Raw genomic sequence first — 18,037 nt, 5'->3', positions numbered from 1 at the left:
TAGAAGTAAAAAATTAAAGGAAGGCTGAAATACAGAACAATAGAAATTGGTTGTTAGTGAAAGAGAACAAAGAAAGAGCATCAAGGGAAACAGGTAAGAGAAAACAATATATATAAAGTAAAGATGTTTAAAATTTCAAAATAAAAACAAAAACAAAACTAAAACTAAAATATACTAATCAAATATCCCTAGTCCTCAAAAAACTGATCCATGAAAAATAACTAGCTTCAAAAATGCTATAAATGAGAAAAAAACAAATACGCATATGGATAAATGTCCATGTACTTTTAAGGTCACATTTAAACAGAAAATGGGAAAAAAGGAAGGGGAAAAAAATCTCAATGAAAAGATGAAGAATTCTTTTCACTGGAGTTCAAAAGATTCTCAGCTTCTTTTCTCAGAAGTTTTAGGTGGGGTCATCTGGAGCATGATGCTCTACCCTCCGGATTGTTGGAGTGAGAGAGGTAATCCCATAGGCAGAATTCCTGGTGTCAGGGTTTAGACTCAGGTGGGCTCCAGGCTCTTTGCTAAATGTCAATTTTTCTGGAGTTTTTTATATCAGTCCACCTCCAGGGCCTAGTAATTGCCAGAAGTTGGAACACTACCACAGGGATCTCCCCTGGGTCCACTCATGTGGTGGGGGAGCCAATTCTTAGTCCCCTGCATCACTCATGGTTCCTAGTCTTAATCTCTGCTACATCCACCCTTTTGAATTCCCAGCTTGTTCTTGAAAGCAGCAGGATTGGTAAGGGGTAGACCAATGGTTTCTATGACCCGTTGTCCCCTGTGTAAACCCTTCTCTATGTTAGATTTTCTCCTGGTCACCTAAGTATGTTCTATGTCATGCAGTGTGTGTTTACTGGGCCTGTATTTCTGAACAACCTGGGTTTGCCAAGCATCGGTTCTCTCAGCTGCCAGCCCCTGCACTGCGGCTGCAAGATGTTTCCTTGTTTTGTCCTCTGCAAACTGTCTGGAGAGATGGCCGATTCTTTACCATACAAAGATATCATGCAGTGTGACTTGCAGTTTAGTTGTGCTATGTCCACAATCTCTAAATGCTCTGTGCCCAGACGTATCTCAGACCTCCTAAAAACGCAGGGTCATTTAATTCCCTTATCACGAGCAAGGTGGAGGGACCACGCTGGCTGGTTCTTCCAGCCTGGCCGAGGCAGCAGCTGTGCAGCTGGGGATTTCTTCCTTATTTTATTATGTCCAACCTCTTGAGCCCCCAATCTGCTTTGAACGTCCAGTTTTAAATTCTATTAATGTCCCCCTCACTTTTTTGTTCACCCACCTTGCTGGGAAGCTGCAAGTCTGATTTCCTGGTTCCATGCCACAGAGAAACCAGGAAAGCAACTTCCTCTATTCTGCCATATTTAACTCCCCCCCCCAAAAAAAGGTTTATGTTGACTCATAGATTTGAAGGTTTTAGTCCATGGCCATTCAGCCCTGTTGCTTTGTATCTGTGGCAAGGCAACACACCATGGCAGGATCCCATGACAGAGCAAAAATGCTCACCTCAAGGCCAGGAAGTGAAAAAGAGTGAGGAGAGGGCCAGGTCCTGCCCTGGCTCACACCCCCAATGACCTGAAGACCTCCCACTAGGCACTACCTCTTCAATTCACAAACTCCCAATAGTGTCACAGGCTGGGACCAAGACTTTAACATGTGGACCTTTAAGGGACACTTTTCCAAACCACAGCATTCTGTCCCAGTCTCCGAAAGGTTCATGACCATCTCCATGTAAAAGGCATTCAGTCCAGCCCAAGATTCTCCAAAGTCTTAACAATTCCAGCCCTGCTCAAAAGTCCAAGATCAAATTCTCCTCTGAAACTCAAAGCAAACTCAGGTTTTAGCTCCTGTAAAAGTCAAAAGGAAAGTTCATACTTCCAACACACAATTATGGGACAGCCACATGGTAACCATTCCTATTCCAAAAAGGCAGAACAAGAAAGTAACAAGGAGGGATCAGATAGAAATAAGACTGAAACCTGCAGCGAATCTTACGTCTCCGTGTGCAACACCCAGGCCATACTGTGGTGGGATATTGGCTCCCAAGGGTTTGGACACCTCCTCCCATCAGCCGTCTGGTTGCAGCTCACATGACCACTCTTGGGCTGGTTCTGCTTAAAGCCCACAGCTTCCTTTGGCAGGTATTAGTTGTTGCTGGCTCTTATACCTTTTGGGGACATCTACTACAGCTTTGGTTTCACCCTCGCAGCTCCACATTGACCCGTCAGGGCATGCTTACCGGGACTCTGATCTTGCAGTTCACCATCTGGCCTCTTAGTCTTTCCTCTGAGATCTAAGTGTAAGCTTCCATGACTCTGACTCTTCACTGAGCATCACATGGATGATGCCAAAGCCTGCTGCCAGCTCAAGCTGTACCTGAGACCACTTTAATCACAGCTGTGGAACTTCCAAGTGTCTTGCTGGCTTAGGCAGTCCTGGGCAAGCATGGTGCTCCAGGTGCTTGGGAAGTCCTAGGCACAGCAGGGTTTCTCTTCTCAAAAGACTCTGCCCTAGAAAGTCTTTGAAACAAATTTTCATTTCCGTATCACGGAGCCTTGATAACTGTGGCCTTGCCAATTTCTGAAAGGCCCTCAGGCAGCTTTCCTACTGTCCTAGTGCAAAGTACTTGACTTCTTTTTAGTGGTGTTAATCTCTTTAGCAACTATGCCCTTCTTGGATACACCATTACAAGTACGTCTTTCCTGGGCAAGCTATGAGTTTTTCAACTATTTCTGCTCTACTCTTTTTTGCTACTGATTCTTACTCAAATCTGACTAAAATCACCCATTAATACTTATTGCACAGTCCAAGTGCTTTGCTATCTTGAAATTTCCTCTGACAGATATACAAATCCCTCACCTTTAGGCTCAACCTCCTGCCCAAAGTATCAGAGAATGGTCAAAATGCACCCAATTCTTTGCCGCAGTGTAACAAGGATGACCTTGGGTGGATCAGTTAGTAGAGTCCTCATTTCCATCTGAAACCACTTCAGTGTAGCCTTACGGTCCACATTCTTTTAGCACTCTGGTATTTTGAGCCCTTACCAGACTCTCCTGTTGTTAATCTCTGCTTTATAACATTTTAGATTTTCTCTAGTGCCGAAGTCTGGCTTGGCACAAATCAGGAGCCACTTGTCAAAAAGAAACTAACTTTATTTTTAGAACTACAAACGCCAAACAAAACAGCTCCAGGGAAAAACCCTCAGAGCCCAACTGCCACCACCGGCTTCCACAAGCCTCTCTCTCCCACACCAGCCTCTCAACCTCCCACAATCCTCCTGCTCTTGAGGCCGATTGGCTGGGTTGCGTGGGCAGAGCCAAAGAAGTCACCCAATGAGCAGCTCCGTGGAGGAGCCAATCAGCTAGATGTTGCTGGGGCCGCTGTGAGCCAATCATCAGCTGGCAGTCTGAAGGGCAGGGAAACAGCCCAATGAACATCACCGCAGAGGAGCCAATCAGCTAGATGTTGCTGGGGCCACTGTGAGCCAATCATCAGCCGGCAGCTGGAAGTTTGCTGGGGCCCCTTTGGCTGTGGCTCTCAACACTCTAGTATGCTCTTCCAAATTCTTCCAAACTTCTCTTACATACAGATTCCAAAGGTTCTTCCACATTATTGGATGTATAGTAATGGCAAAAACCCAACCTCTTGATACCAAGAGGTATCTATTAGATTGCTGGCACTATAACAAATATGCAATATAATAAACTTTTATAAGGAGAAAGGGTCTAAGTGGTAGAGGACTTTGTCTAGCATGTGAGAGGCCCTGGGTTCAATCTCCAGCACACACACACACACACACACACACACAGAGAGAGAGAGAGAGAGAGAGAGAGAGAGAGAGAGAGAGAGAGAGAGAAGAGTTACTTTAGCTCATAGTTTTGGAGGTTTCAGTCCACGATTGGTTGTTCCCATTGTGCCCGTGGAAGTCAGCACAAGATGGTGGGCAGGGAAAAACTGCTTTCACCCTGGACAGGAAGAAAAGGAGAGTGAGGCAGGGACCAGGGTCCCACAATCCCTTTCAAGGGTATGTTCCCAGTGACGGGAAGACCTCTCACTGGGCCACACCTCTTGAAGTTTTCTCACCCTCCCAACAGTGCTATCAGCTGGGACCAAGTCTTTAACACGTAACCTCTGGAGACACTTATCCAAATTACAGCATAGGGTTAATCCCAGTGGGAACCATCTGACTGTGGGCTATGGTGGGGGCAAGAGGAACGTGAAGAAAGATGAATGACAGCATGCGTGACCATTTCCCCCTGCTCTTTAGCATCTGCTGTCTTTAAGAAAGTTCCCAGAGGGACAGAGTTAGTGTTCCAGCAATGAGGAAAGTGTCCCCTCAGGAAAGGGCAGAGACTCCTGCTTACATCACTCATCAAAGATGGCTGCAAGTGCGAGGTCATTCTAATAGGGCTATGTCAGGGTAGAGAGAGTCTGGATTAACTTTTATTTCTGTTCTACTTTGCAAATTTTTGTAACATGGTTCCATTATTTAGCATAAGGAAACCCAATTTAGGATTTTTAAAAAAATGATCATTAGACAACTTCTGCTCACGGTTACTTTCTTGACGCCAATTTGAAGTTCTTGGGATCCAACTCAGGGAATATTTAGATTTCTTCTTCCTGTTCCTAACAGTCATCTAAGGAGAACGATTCATGTCCCAGTCTAGTTGATAAAGGAATTCCCTAAAATGGAACGTAGAGTACTTTAGCCTGGGGGCCTAGGTTTGGGTTAAGGGCTCTCTGATGTGAGGCAGTACAGTATCTATGGCTTAGTCCTGAGCCAGGATGTGACAGACCCTTTAGAGGGACTGGAAGTCTATCTCCTTCTAACTCCCCCTACTCATTCCTTTCCTCACCATCACCTGAACCCATGGGAACTCCTCAGGAACCTTGATTTCGCCTCTTTTTATCTGGGAAAACATCCCCAGCTTTGGCACCCCCATCTTATCCCACATTCCAGCAACACTTGCTGCAGTTAAGCAGCCCCTTGCCCCCTTTTGAGATGACTTTCTTGGCTTCCTGGAGGACACCCCTTCTGGGTTCCTCCCCTCTCTGGCTGCTCCTTCTCAGCTTCCTTTCCTGCTTAATTCTTTTGAGAGACTCGGTGTATAGATGGGCACTGGCCACATCACCTGTAAAACAGAATCTGGCTCACCACCCAGCAGCCTGCCCAGTAAACCTACCCCCTTATCTACAGAACCACCCAGGAAGCCAGGCTGCTAGGGGTCAGGCCCGTTAGAGGCCAGATTGCTATCTCTGGTAGCAATCCAGGAAGCTCAGTGATAACATCTGTAACAACTGGACCAAAATGGCCAGGATTGATTAATAACTGATAATTTCCCCAACGATTTTCCCAGCTTCCAACCTAGGGCCAATCGGCTTCTCCTTGCCAACAGACTCAGGGCTTTTTCCCATTGCACACCTTTCCCACTCCCCGATTGCCTTGCCTTTGAGTCTCTGCCAGAATGCAGGTGATGGTGGCCGATTCCCCTGCTACCACCACCTCTGAAGACAGAGCCTTTACCTTTCTCGTTCGGTTGCTCTCCATGGACTTATTTCCTGACTCCTTTATGAAAGTTACCATTGCAGAGCCCTTGGCTTTGACCCTTGGATTTCTCTCTCCTGCCTGCCCTTTCTCCAGTGCGAGGGGTCCCATCTAGCTCCATGGCATTAAGCACCATCTGTATACCGATGACACCCACACGCGTATTTCCAGACCAGCTCCTCTTTTAGCTTTAGATTCCACGTGTAGCATCCATCTCTAGACAGACTTGGTAAGAGCTCGCCAGCATCACACACTGAAAAGAAAAACTGTCGGTCAGCCCCCAGCCTTGCCCAGCCAAGCCTGCTTCTCCACCCTGCTCTCTGTCCCTATGAATAGTGCCACCTCCACACAGCGGCTCATGTCAGCTCCTAGCTCTCCAGGATGCCTCCGCTCACCCCCTGGATTCTACCAGCGTATTCAGATCCATTTGGTGACTTCTGAGGACTCTGCCTCGATATCCTTCTCAGATCTCTTTGTTTCTGTCTCTCTCTGCTCTGCACTCAGCCAAGTTCAAGCCCCATCCCATCTCCCAGGCCGGGTGGTACTCAGTTCATGCTGTGGAGAAAAGGACTGAGAAGCTGGGTTGGCTTCTTGTTAACCTCCCGGCTGCTCCTGTGGTTCCAAAGAGTCTTGTCAGCGAATGCCATTATCTTCCAGGGAACTTCGGATTGGATTTCATGAAAGATATGAGGGTAACGAGGGAGTGGTGAAATACAAATGCCATCAGTCTTGGAGTTAGATGTACTTGTGATGTAAAAGAAAACTAGTTTCCATCTGCAGAAGATGTATGGATGTGTTCATCCTCAGCATCACAGAGGACAAGCAATCGCAGCAAAATACTTATCAATCGTTAATTCGAATCTGTTTTTATTCGATTTGGTCTTAGTTCTGTGTTCTTACAGAATGTGTGTTCTCTTCCTCTCTCTCTTTTTTTACACACATTTTTTTCCCCAAAACTAGAAACAAGCATTGAGAATAATATCATGACTGCCCGTGCAGCTCATCCAACTCTTCACAACTTGTTCGCAACATTTTGCAATAATGTGCTTCACGTTTTTAAATAGACGTAAATAAAACATTATAGGTAGACTTGAAAAAACCTGCATTTCTGTTCCCTTTTCTCTCTCAGCAGAGGGAACTGCTAACATAAAGTTGGTGTTTATAATCTTGAGTATATTTTTCTACTTAGAATTAATTTTGTTCGTAAGCAAGATATAGTTTGTTTCCCAGAGAGTAAATTTTCTAAATTGGCCTCTTTTAGGTATTAATTATATGACCACTTATTTTTTTTCAGCATAGCTTTTTATCCATATGGATACACACAGTTCTGATTCATCCCTGTTTTCTTTCCATTATACAGAAAGGTGCATAAATTAATGAATGTCTGCTGAATTTTAATTTTCAGCACGTGAACACACGCACGGACCCATGAAGGGGATTGAGGACTAGAACATGAATGGCTCCTGGCAGCCCTCCCCCCTGCATTAGCTGTCACCATCTGCTCTGCTTCCCCAGAGGGACCACGTTCCCAAGCTCTCACGCCAGAGCTGCCCACTTAGGCACTGGACAAGGGGATGCCCGAGCGGGTAGGCTGTGTCTGGCTGCTCCTGCTCCGCTTCACATTCAAGAGATTCATCTTTGCTTTGTGCCACATTAAAGTGGTGTATTCATTTAAAAAAAAAAAAGTTTAAGAGAATTTTTTTTTTAACAATAGTTTTGGAGAAAAATCAAGCAGGTAGTACAGGGGCTTCCCATGCCCCTTGTACCCATTTTCCCTATTGTTACTATTTTACATTTGTTACCATGAGACACATTAGGGATGCACTGCTTACAAGCCTTCATCATTTATTTCTGGTTCGGGGGAACTGTCAGGTTTCTTTGGTCTGGTCTTGTGTGTGGCAGTCTCATGGGCTTTCCTTTCCCTTCTTTCTTTTCTTTCATTCGACACCCTTAAGAATTTCAAGGACGGGTCAGGTGTTTTAGAGGATATCCCATTATTGGACTTGGCCTCGTGTTGTCCTTATGATAAGATCGTGGTCCTAGGTTATTGACAGGGGACCACAGAGCTGATGTACTCTTTCATCACATGGTATGAAGGGCCCGACTGTCAGCATGGTTTATGAGTGCCGACAGTGGCCTTGGTCGCCTGCCCAGGGTCCATGTGGCTCTCTTTCTCCACTGTAAAGAGCCTGCTTCTCCCTGCTTAGGTACTGACGGTGCTCTTGAGGAGCAGGAGCGGTTCCCTGTCCTAAACCAGAGTATTGCTGTAGGTTACTGGAATTCTGCAAGGGAGGTGTGTCTCTTCTTGCCCGTTTGTTAATTTATGCAATCATTTATTTGTATCATTTAGGTTTGTGGATATTTACTCTATATTTTGGGTTATAATCCAAACCTACTTTATTTTATTCCTCAAATCGCTCCAGCTTTGGCCGCTGACAGTGCTATTGGTTAGTCCTGTGCTGGTGTAACTTCGCTTGGTGTTTGTTTTGCTTTAAGCCCTTGCTAACTTTCCAGCAGTGCTAAATGCTCTGGGTTTATCTTGTATATTTTTCTGCCCCAGTCCTAGATCAGACTAAGGAGAGTTATTTTCATTTATTGGAAAATAGAAACCCAGGTTGGAGCACTGAGCATGCTTGTTATTACTGGGGAGGCATTTCTTCTAGGCCCTCTCAGAAACAGAAAAAAGTGTCCATGCATGCACTGAATTGTCTATCTACACACATCTACAGGTACTTCTACAGGTCGCTGTTAAGCTAAACATGAGTTCCTACTGCTCTCTCCAACTCAAATCTGTCACTACAAGAACTCTCCTAGCTTTCCCCCCTCACCTATAAACTCCCGTCAGTGGTGAGAAGCATGGCTCCCACCATCTGCCGTCCATTCCATAACTGCCTGATTCCAGCTCACATACAGCAGCACCAGAACTGCCATCCAGTACCCGGAGTGGAACAATTTCATCAAGCAGGGTTACAAGCTCACAAGCAGTTCCTTTTGCCTTTAGTCATGCAGACACCTCATTCAAATCCAGAGAGATTTAGGCCAGGGTCTCCCCCGCCCCCATCCCCTTCAGTGAATTCATTTCATGCATTTGTAATACAGTTAGAGTCTCTTGTTGTAGCTTGCATTCTTCCCTGAGATCCCAACCATTTTTTAATTTGATCTATTAAGGTTCAGTTGTGGTTAGTTTTTGACAAGTACCTATCATCATGCACCTGCCATTCCAGTGACCTTATTGCCCTAAAAGGCCCTGGTGCTTCCCTTGTCCATCCTCCCTCCTCCATTCTAACCCTGGCATCCACGGATCTCTTCGCAGTCTCTGCAGTCCGCATTTTCCAGGCTGTTGTATGATCTAATCACATGACATGGATCTTTCCATAATTGGCTTCTTTCACTTAGCAACATGCATTTGAGATTCCTCCACATTTCTTCATGGCTCAATACTCATTTCCTTTTTTGTTGAATAAAATTCCGTTGTATAGATGCACCCAGCTTTAGTCATTCAACTATTGAAGGCCTTCTTGGTGGCTTCCAGTTTGGGCAGTTTTTAAATAAATCTGTTCTAAAAATTCACATGTAGACTTTTTTGTGAAGATAAACTTTGAAATTGATGGAATCAGTACCTAGCACAAGGGATGGATCCTGTAATAAGACTCTACTTGTTTTATAAGAGGTAACCAAACTGCCTTCCAAGGTGGCTGTTTCCCATGGTCAGAGAAGGAGACTTACGGTTGCTCTGCGTCTTTGTCAGCATTCAGCTTCGCCAGCTCTGGGATTTTACCCATTCTGGTAGGTGCGTGAGATCTAGGAGGGGTAGTGATGTTTCACTGTAGTTTTAATTTGGGATTCCTTGATGCCCACAAGATGGGCATCTCTTCATCTGTGTGTGTGCCGTCTGTATGTTTTCCTCGGCAATGTGTCTGTTCAGATCATTAGCCTATTTTTAATAATTGCATTACTTGTCCTCTTGGTTCTTTTCCTTTGTTTTTTATTGATTCTTTTTAGTTATACATGACATCAGTATCTTGTTTTAAAAGGGTTTTCCCCCTCTTTTCTTTTTTTTTTTTTTTTTGGATATAAACCCTTTATCCGATGAATGTTTTACAAACATTTTCTCCTTGTCTTTTGATTCTCCTAGCAGTATTTTTCACAGAACAGAAGATTTTAATTTTAATAAAATATAATTTATAGATTTGTTTTAACTTCAAGGATCATGCTTTTTGGTGTCATATTGAAAATGTCATCATTAAATCCAACGTCACATGGATTGTTGTGATTTTTTTACCCTAGAAGTTTTGTAGCATTGCGTTTTATATTTAGATATGCAATCCATTTGAGTAACTTTTGCAAAAGGTAAGATCTGTCTAGATTTACTTTTCCCCTAAGGCCGCCCAGTAGTCCCAGCACCACTTGATGAAAAGACTGACCTTACTCCTCCGAGCTGCCTCTGCTCCTTCATGACACAGCTGACTTTGTCCCTTCTGGGACTCTGCTCTCTCTGCTGACTGAGCGTGTGTCACCAGGGTTGCCATCTTGATTGCTGGAGCTCTCTGGGTCATCTTGAAGTCAGCAGCCTCACTCCTCCATATTATTTTAGCTATTTCGTGTCTTTTGACTTTTTGAATCAACTTTAGAATCAGGTTGCTGATATGCACAAAATAGCTTGCTGGGATTTGGAAGGGATGGTGTGGAATGTCTTGGTCAAGGTGCTATTGTAAATAGTATTTTGTTTAAACCCAACTATCAGTAAAATACAAGAGGAAAATACAAAAGTAAAAAACATCAGAAAAATTGAGAAAGACTAGAAAATTGCTTCCTTTATTAAATTGTGGTGATCTTTGTATCCTATTAATCCACTGAATTTTTACTTTTTCTTGTGTTAGTTATGGTTACCTTAGATTTCTGTGGTTTAGTTTTAGCATATTTTTTCATTACTTAATTTTCAACTTTTTTATTTTTTATTTTAGATGTGTATTTATGCTGCATATTTTTAGCTTTTATTTTGTTATTCAATTTGATATTTCTAGTCTAAGATGTGCTTATTCTATTTATAGATATTGTGATTATTGATAGTTTGGATATATTTCTAAGGTCTTATTTGAAAATTTCTGTTTAGCAGTCTTTGTTTGTTTGTTTGTTTGTTGTTGAACCTGGGGCACTTAACTATTGAGCCTCATTCCCAACCCTTTTAAATTTTTTATTTTGATACAGAGTATCACTAAGTTGCTGAGACTGGCTTGAATTGGTGACCCCCTGCCTCAGCCTCCCGACTTGCTGAGATTACAGCTATGCACCACTGTATGGACCAGTATTTTTTTTTTTTACTTCTTCTTAAAACATTTTCCCTCCTATTTTTTTTTTCTGGAGTGATAAAACATTCTCTATCTACTTTTATTTTATATTTTGTTGCTTTGCCACTTAAAGATTTTTTCCTATGCTTTTCATAACTTCCTGTACATTTTAAACATATTTAATCAGCTATGGATTTAATAATATTCCAACAAACTCTCTAGGGACTTGGTATTTCTACCTTATTCCTGAAAACATCAGGGACTCTGGGAAACTACTGTCTACTAGACTCAATTAATCTTATCCCTTTTAAATACCCAAATTAACCATCGCTTTATTAACCTTAGTGGTGATTTCCCATATGATTGCCATCCTTTTAAACTTTGCTGTTAATGAACAGTTTCATACTTTTCCTCTTTTTGTCTGACATACAGCCATTAATAGTTCTTTTGGCGACTATGAACACTCTTCATCTTTTTGGAATTCTGAAAATCTTTTCCGTTTTTCTTATTCTGAAATGGTAATTTAACCTACTTCATAAATTTAAGCCCAAATATTCTAATGGAAAAGATGAGTCTTTTCAACAAAGAGTAGTCAAATAATTGGATGTTTCATGCAAAAACATAATCTGAACCTTTGCCTCGCCATTTATGCAGACTATAAATTGAATTGGGAAATAACTTAAATTTTAACTCAAAACTATAACACTTCTAAAAGAAAAGGTAGTTGAAATTCTTATTATCTTGGACTTTTAAAACGAAAAGCATAATCAAAAAATAGATGCAATTTCCCTTCTCTCTCCCTTTCCCTCCCACCTCTCGTCCCTGTTTAATGTTAATCTTCTTTTCATGCTCTTCCTCCCTGCTCTGTTCTTAAGGAGACCCTCATTGTTATACAAAATTACATACAAGAAGAAGTGAGGGGAAAGGGAAAAAAAGGGGGAGAAATGAACTACAGTAGATGGGGTAGAGAGAGAAGATGGGAGGGGAGGGGAAGGGAGGGGGTACAGTAGAGGATACGAAAGGCAGCAGAATACAACAGAACTAGTATGGCAATATGTAAATCAGTGGATGTGTAACCGATGTGATTCTGCAATCTGTATACGGGGTAAAAACGGGAGTTCATAACCCACTTGAATCAAATGTATGCTATATGATATGTCAAGAGCTTTGTAATGTTTTGAACAACTAATAATAAAGATTTAAAAAATAGATGCAATAAATTAGATTCCAGAATCTTTGAAAACTGTCAATAAAATGAAAGACAAGTCCCACATTGGAGGAAAATTTGAGTGGCCAATTTACATGTGAAAAGATGGCTGTCACTAGTCATCGAAAGCTGAAACTGTAACTGCATGAGATGTCGCCACATGCCTCCTAGAATGACTGATTCCTACAACTGACCACACCAGCTGTTGTCGAGGGTGAGGAGCAACTGGAACGCACCCTGCAGGTGTGCACAACGGGACTAATCCATGTGAGAAAATGTTTGGAAATTTCTTTTAAAGTGAAACATACACCTGATTGTCCTAAGTATCTAGCCAAGAATACCTTCAGGAGGGGGTTGTTACCAACTTCCTTTTTAAGAACCCCAAAGCTGAGACAATCTGCATGTCTGTTGACTGGTGATGGATAAAATATGGCATATCCATAATGAAACAGTAATGAGCAATAACAGGGAACAACCCACTGACTCCTGGAAGATGTGGATGAGCCTCCATTCACATCTACACAGAGGGCTGCAGATTGTATGATTCCATTCACACTCTGTTTTGGGAAAGGAGAAACCACCGGGACAAACACCAGGTTAGAGGTGATAGGAGCTAGGGTTGGGGAAGGTATAGTTAAGGGGTGCAGTGGAACTTTCTGCAGAGTAGGAAATAGTCTATATCCTCATGATGATGGTGAGGATGTGCCTATACATTAGCCAAAATTCCACAGATTTTATACTTCAAAAAGAAAATTTACCTTGAATGCAAGTTACAGTCCAATAAACAAGACTGTAAATAAGTATGAACAGGGTCCAGCAGATGAACACTCATCACCAGGTCCATTGCTACTTTCTTGGTCTATGTTACCATCACCACTCTTAAGCCTCCTAAGTAGTCCTCCCTTTTCAGCCTTCTCAGTCATTTTTAACATAACAGCAAGAGTGAGCACACTAAAATGCCAGTCAAACCATCACATTCCTTCATTCAAAACCAGTGGTAAGCACCTGCAATCCCAGCTACTTGGAAGGCTGAGGCAGGAGGATCACAAGTTGAGGCCAGCCTCAGAAACTGAGGCCCTAAGCATCTTAGTGAGACCCTGTTTCAAAATAGAATATAATTAAGGGCTGAGGCTGTGGCTCAGTGGTAAAGTGACTCTGAGTTCAATCTCTAGTACAAAAACAAAAACCCAAGAAACAGTAAAAGTTTCTCTTCCTTTCTTTCTACCCCAGAATCCCATCTCTCTCTCGTCACACTTGCCTATTTATTTTTCCTAGAACCAAACTGTCTTGATCTACTTTGTGTTATTATAACAAAAATACCCAAATATTATACTTTTTGTTATTAAAACAAAAATACCCAAGACTGGGTAAGTTATAATGAAAAGAGGTTTATTTTGGCTCACAGTTCTGCTGGGTAGAAAGTCCATTAAGTATGGCACTGTCTGGTGAAGGTCTCATGTCACAACATGGTGAAGAACTAGAAAGAGAAGTGAGTGAAAGCAAAGAGGAGACAGTGTGTGTGTGTGTGTGTGTGTGTGTGTGTGTGTGTGTGTGTAGGGGATCTCCCTAGTGTGGTTCCCCATAGCCCCAGACACCTGCCATTGGGCTCCATCTCCCGACACAGCCACACTGAAGGCCAAGCCTCCTCCCTCCTCTTTCAATAATGCTTCTAAATGTTGAACACACATAAATGTTAACCACGTCTTTTGTTTATATTGTTGGTCCTTCTTCTACCTACTCCCCACCCCAACCATTCCAACCAAATCCAACCAAATCAAAGAAGGAATTTTTTTTTCTGTTCTTTTGATCCCTGTCTGCAATTATAGAGGTCTAGAAAGTCCAAAATCTGCAGAGCCAGTGTCCCAGTTCAAGCCCAAAGGCCAAGAAGAGCCAATGTCTGTAGAACCAAGAAGAGCCAATGTCCCAGTTCTGGGACTGTCAGATGGGAGAACTCTCTTACTCAGGGGAGATCAGCCTTTGTTCTATTCAAGCCTTGGATTCTGTTCAAGAATGGACGAGGCCCATTCACAGGGAGGGTGATCCACTTTACTCCATCTTCAGATATAAATGTTAATTTCATCCAAGAATATCCTCACCAAAACTTCCAGAATAATGTTCAACCAAATATCTGGACACATTCTGTCCCAGTCAAGTTGACACGTTAAAATTAACCATCAAATCATAATGCAATATTAATATTACTAGTAAGTGAATTACATTCATTGATGTTCTTATAATGTGTTAAACCAACCTGGCATTCCTGGAATAAACCGACCTTGGCTATGATGTAGGGTTTTTAAAATTTATTTATTTTACTTAAATATGTGTGACAGCAGAATGCATGTTGATTCATTGTGCACAACTGCAGCACAACTTTTTACCTCTGTGGTTGTACGTAGTGCAGCATCGCACCACATGTGCAGTCGTACTGTACCTAGGGTAATGATGTACTTCTCATTCCCCCATCTTTCCTGCCCCCTGCCCTCTCCCCAGCCCTCCCTCCCCTTTACCCAATCAAAGCTCCTCCATTTTACCCATGCCTCCCCCTCCCCTTTATGAATCAACGTCTATTTTTCAGAGTATGATGTAGTTTTTATATTAGAATCACTGGATTCCATTTCCTAATATTTTATCTAAAATTCTATTCTACTTTCAGGAGTGACGCTGTCCTCTGATTTCCATTTTGTTCCTCTCTTCCTAGGACTTGATATTAGTGTATGCCAACCTCAGAAAATGAGAAAAGCATTGTCAGATGCTCTTAGTATTAGATGTTGTCATGTTTTAGAATTTTAGGTTTTAGGCTCATTTTGAGTGATTTGTGTGTTTTTTCTTCTTGTCCTATAGTACCCAGCTGCCTCTCCCAGACAGCCTGACCATCATTTGTGATAGCTTCCACTGGGACTCTGAGATTCTGTCCTGAACCAGATTCTATAGCAGCAGGTTGGGGTTTCTGCCCCATAGTGAACCTTGGCTCAGTATGCACAGGTGAGACTTGGCTGGGGGTGGGTCTCCAGCCCCACCCTGTAGACCCTCGTTCTTCCTAAATCTTGGTCTCCAGGCAGTGGTGAGACACTATTTCTCTTTTCAGGGCCCCCACCCCACTTCCTGACCCTGTGCCTAAATATGTGCTTGGCTCCTGTCTGCCCTCTGGGGGGGCACCCTGAATTTGGCCTGCAAGGGCCAAGCTCCCTGCCAGCTTTAGACAAAGAGCCCCGTGGGGCAGAGTCTTCCAGTTGTCTGTTTTCTGCTTGTTTGAACTAGACGTGTCTAGTTTAGTACCTTATCTGTTTGTTATGGCTTTGCCTTCAGAGCTGAAAGATGGATCAAAGCATGAATTTATTGGGCTTTCTTGTCCAGAATGTTCTCCCCCGTCTTTCTTATGTACAGTTCGCTGCCTTATTGTGCAGGGATTTTAAAAGGCTATTTTATTTCATCACACAGTCTACCTGACACTGTGTGTGAGCCCAATAGAGCAGGCATTCTTATCACACCGAGCGAGGGAAAAGCCAACAAAACTAGAAATTGGGTCCCTCGGCTCAGGTTGGGTAAAAGATGGCTAGCCACGGAGCCTGGAACCCCACGAGGGGCTGCAGACCCCGTCTTATTTTCGTCTTTGGGTCACTGTTGCTGCCAAGAGAAACAGAGTGAACAATTTCCTTGTTCAGTTTCTCAATGCTAATGATTCCTTGGGCATTTTGTGACCTCCAAAACAACACTATCAGAGGAGAAAGGGTCTGATTTGCTGTCATGACAACAGATTTTAATTTAGATACCGTCATTCACACTTATTCTTCCTGCTTTTCTTTCTAGTCCAGACTTCCACGCTCCAACAGTCTCCTGAATTCAACTTGACCCAACAGAGTTCACTGAAGCTCTTTTGTCCTCTGGCACCACTCGGTAGTACACGATGGTCTAGGATTGTTCTAGAAAGAGGTGTCCCAAAGTCATGGGTAGACAAGTCACCAGTCATCCACTTCAGAATCGCCTGTGAAGCCTTCCCACATGCCAAGGTCCTCGCTGGTCATGCTAGAGGACTTTAGGTAAATCAGTTGGTAGAAACTGACCTTTGGGAGGCTGAAGGTCGGGAGGGGAGCAGACATGGCTGTCGATGACTGACACATGGCAGGAGATGAAGTGTGGACCCCCCAAGGTCAAGTTGGAGCAGCAGATCAGCTTAGATGCTCTTATAGATTCCTGGCAGAAGCAGCTCTAGGCTGGCCTTTGGTGGGGCCTCAGAAATGAAAAGAGAAAACAGTTCTGAGGGCACCGGGGACCGAAGGTGGTCGCATGGGCCACCCCAGTGTCGTTGTAGAGCGCACAGTGGTTCCCAGCATGGAGAGACGGTCACTTCTGCCAGGAATTCTCCATGGGTATTGGTTGATGGATAGATTGGAGAGAGGACAGGGCTGTGTTTTCGCTCTACCCTGAAAGGAGGACAGATCTGAACCAACCTGATTCCATGCCCTAGACACCATCCATACAGGAATTGAGTAGATAGTGAGTTAAACTGATTAAGGCACAGATTTATTTGAGAAAAATGTTAAGCAAAGCACTCTTGAGTTCAGGTCCGAATGTTACTTAGAATAAGGATTCAGTTTGAAGATCAAGGTTGTGATTAAAATCTTTTCTCTTGAGACAAATCCTATACTATGTTTTTTTTTTTAATTGGCTTTTCTAAAGACTTCATTTGAATTCATTCCCTCTCTTGCTCCCAGTCGTGTTGGATTCCACCTGTTTCATGCGCTTACTCGTTCAAGAGCCGTGGGAAGCCCACACACCAACCCACATCCATCCGTCCAGATTTCCGGGTTCAAGGTCCTGGTCAAAATCACACAGAAATCATGACAATGGTGGTGGACAATTCTGTTTCTAAAAAGTGACCTTGGCACACTTTCCCAGAAAGGCCTCCTACACCAGTTTTAAATGCGGAGTTGCCCATGTCCTTCCACTTCAGGGACTTCAACCACAAAAGAGCTTCTGTGTCCTCAGGAGTTGGAGGTGCACCAAGCAGTATCAGGCAGGCCAGGAAGTGACCAGATGCTAATCTCACTCCTGCATTGCCTCACTCCATGGCTGGGGAAAACACCCAGCATGGTTACCTTTTTGACTTTCAATCCACAATGTTGAAAAGGATTGTACCTATGTCTGTGCAAACTGGATCTATTGAGGTTTAAAAAAAAAAACAAAAAAACCCTTAAAGACAATATTTATATTCAAATGTCAAACATCATGTGAGCAGATTTAGTGTTCTTTCCTACCCAGGAATAACATTCCACACTGTAATAAATGTATCCATGTTCCTATCAGCACATTATTCGGGGACAAAAGGGGGTGGAACAGGCAGAGGGGGTGGGAACTCTGATATTTCTTTTGGAGGAATTCTATTAATTGAATGTGTTTTTGTAACATAACTATGGTTATTGCAAGGGCAGCTGTCTTCCTCCTGCGGCTTGAGGGTGCTGTGAATCAGTGCACATGCCCACCCCCCCAGACTGGGCAGAGGCAGCTTAAGTAACTCTTGTTTGTTTGTGCATTATGATCATACGCCATAGTGGGGTTGTCGTGACATACCGGACACAGCATCATTTGATCGATTTCATTCCCCAGGACCTCTTTTCCCCTCCCCTCTTCTGATCTCCTGATCCCTCTCCTCAGTCCTACTCGTCTTCCTTCTATTCTTGTGAAAGCCCTTAAAATTTGTTTTCCCCTCTCTCTCTAGCTTCCACATATGATACAACCCTTGACTTTCTGAGTCTGGCTTATAGCATTCAACACCATGGTCTCCAATTCCACCCATTTTCTTGCAGATGATATCATTTCACTTTTCTTTATGGCCCAATAAAATTCCATTGTGTCTACGTGACACATCTTCTTCTTCCAGTCATCTGTTAATGGATCCCAAGGCTGGGTCTCTAACTTGGTTTTTGTGAATCGTGCTGCTATACCCAAGGGTATGCACTTTAGTTCCTTTAGAAAAACACTGAG

The sequence above is a fragment of the Ictidomys tridecemlineatus genome, chromosome 3 (assembly GCF_052094955.1).
Source record: "Ictidomys tridecemlineatus isolate mIctTri1 chromosome 3, mIctTri1.hap1, whole genome shotgun sequence".
In the NCBI taxonomy this organism is placed as follows: domain Eukaryota; kingdom Metazoa; phylum Chordata; class Mammalia; order Rodentia; family Sciuridae; genus Ictidomys; species Ictidomys tridecemlineatus.
The sequence above is the reverse complement of the archived record's forward strand: the minus strand, read 5'-3'. Positions refer to the sequence as shown.